Raw genomic sequence first — 2,750 nt, 5'->3', positions numbered from 1 at the left:
ATGACACATCGAGGTACTGATTCTTCTTTGTAATGAGCTGCAAAAACTTTACGGGGCTTTTAAATCCAGACGACTCCATATCTCCATGCATCATGAGTTCGTGTTTTATTCTATTTTGAGTGGCCCGTGACCAGTTGCGAGTGGACAACGTGTATTTAAATTCTTCATACATTCCGCATGACTTAGACATCTTCGCATCGTTTCGGCGACTACACCTTCTAAATGTGAGCAGACAAAATCTATCTCTTTAAACCCTGGCCAGTATGGAAGTATGGCTTCAGAAAACTATTCTATCAAAGTACGTAGATGTAGAGTGTTTCCTTCTTCCTTGTAGTGGTGGAATTTTCTGACAGAAAGATAACGTTCATGCGTCAAATGCCACTTCAGTTTCCCTTATATCCCGTTCAATTACGGTACTTCGTGCGTACGAATGCGTGTTTAACTGTTGTCCTGTCTTCATCCAGTGATGTGACCCAATAATACCTGTAATATGCGTGTCGCACCTTCTTTACGGAAGGCAGTTACAGCATTGTTGCGATTCCCGATTTGAACTAACCTCGCGCACCGGGTCCGTGTCGAGCTGGCGTAGTCAATTCGGAGATACACTCTGCGTGTGAGTTTCTGGCCATTATGGTGTTCCTAATGGCGGCACATTGTTGTTATCACCCACCGCTGGTACGCTATGTACATTGACTTGCACAGTCTCGCTCTGTCGGGAGAGTCCGCAGCTCGTGGTCTAGTGGCTAGCGTTGCTGCCTCTGAATCACAGGGGTCCCGGGCTCGATTCCCGGCCGGGTTGGGGATCTTCTCTGCCCAGGGACTGGGGGTTTGTGTTGTCCTCATAATTTCAACATCATCATTCCTGACAGTGGCTAGATTAGAGTGTGAAAATAATTGGACTGTGTGAAAATTGGGACTTTGTATGCGCGCTGATGACCACGCAGTTGGGCGCCCCACAAACCAAACATCACCATTTGTCGTGAGGATAACCTGCTCCTATCTGTATTCATGACACTCCTTCTGCACGTGACAGTTTCCTGTGCATTAGTTACAGATTCCGCAGAGGACTCTTTCTTTTTCTTAAAAAGTTGTAAGAGGCTCTGTTCTAATATATCATTGTGCTTCGTATCTTGAGCTTCGGCCGTCAAGTGTTCTGAATGATGTCCTCCCATTTGTTCTAGTTTCCTTATTCGTCTATGAATTTTGTTTAGGAACGTTTTCCCTGCTTTCGGGGTATTTCAGGTTTCCACATGCGATGATTCTCTCATCCTGTTTCTTCTCCTCAAGGAATTCCTGCTGTGTAATTTGCTTCCCTGTCTCTTCTACCACCTTCTATACCTGTTTCAGTGCCTTATCGATCGCCGGCCCTTGTGGCCGAGCGGTTCTAGGCGCTACAGTCTGGAACCGCGCGACCGCAACGGTCGCAGGTTCGAATCCTGCCTCGCCCATAGATGTGTGTGATGTCCTTAGGTTAGTTAGGTTTAAGTAGTTCTAAGTTCTAGGGAACTAATGACCTCAGAAGTTAAGTCTCAGAGTGCTCAGAGCCGTTTTGAATTCTCTATTGTTTGAATCTCGTATAGCGAGCGGAAAAAAGAACACATATATCTTTCAGTACGAGCTTTGATTTCCCTTATTTTATCATGTTGATAGTTTCTTCCTATGTAGGTAGATGTCAACAAAATATTTACGCATTCAGAGGAGAAAGTTGATGATTGGAATTTCGTGAGAAGATTTCGCCGCAATGAAAAACACCTTTGTTTTAATGATGTCCTCCCCATATCCTGTATCATTTCAGTGACAATCCCTCCCCTATCTCACGATAATACAAAACGTGCTGCCCTTCTTTGAACTTTTTCGATGTACTCCGTCAGTCCTATCTGGTAAGGATCCCACATCCCGCAGTAGTATTCTAAAAAAGGACGGACAAGTGTAGTGTTGGTAGAAGATTTGTTACATTTTTCCCCACAACATTTTTGATATGTTCCTTCAAATTTCAGTTGTTCACATTTGTAATTCCAAGGTATTTAGTTGAATTTACGGCCTTTAGATTTAACTGATTTACCATGTAACCGTAGTTTAACGAATTCGTTTTATCACTCATGTGGATGACCTCCCACTTTTCGTCATTTAGGTTTAGTTGCCAATTTTCGCACCATATAGATATCTTTCCTACATCGTTTTGCAATTTATCTTGATCTTCTGATGACTGTACTAGTCGATAAACGACAACGTCATCTGCGAACAACCTAAGACGGCTGCTCAGATTGTCTCCCAAATCGTTTATATAGATAAGGAACAGCAAAGGGCCTATAACACAACCATGGGGAACGACAGAAATCACTTCCATCTTACTCGATGACTTTCCGTCAGTTACTAAGAACTGTTACCTCTCTGAAAGGAAATCACGAATCCAGTCACATAACTGAGACGATATTCCATAAGCACGCAATTTCACTACAAGCCGATTGTGCGGTACAGTGTCAAAAGCCTTCCGGATATCCAGAAACACGGAATCAATCTGAAATCCCTTGTCAATAGCACTCAAAATTTCATGTGAATAAAGAGCTAGTTGTGTTTCACAAGAATGATGTTTCCTAAATCCGTGTGACTGCGTGTCAATAGATAGTTTTCTTCAGTGTAATTTATAATGTTATAACACAATATATGTTCCAAAATTCTGCTGCATATCGCCTTAATGATGTGGGTCTGTAATTTTGTGGATTACTCCTACTACCTTTCTTGAATATTGG

This window comes from Schistocerca americana, chromosome X (genome assembly GCF_021461395.2).
Source record: "Schistocerca americana isolate TAMUIC-IGC-003095 chromosome X, iqSchAmer2.1, whole genome shotgun sequence".
Lineage (NCBI taxonomy): Eukaryota > Metazoa > Arthropoda > Insecta > Orthoptera > Acrididae > Schistocerca > Schistocerca americana.
The sequence above is the reverse complement of the archived record's forward strand: the minus strand, read 5'-3'. Positions refer to the sequence as shown.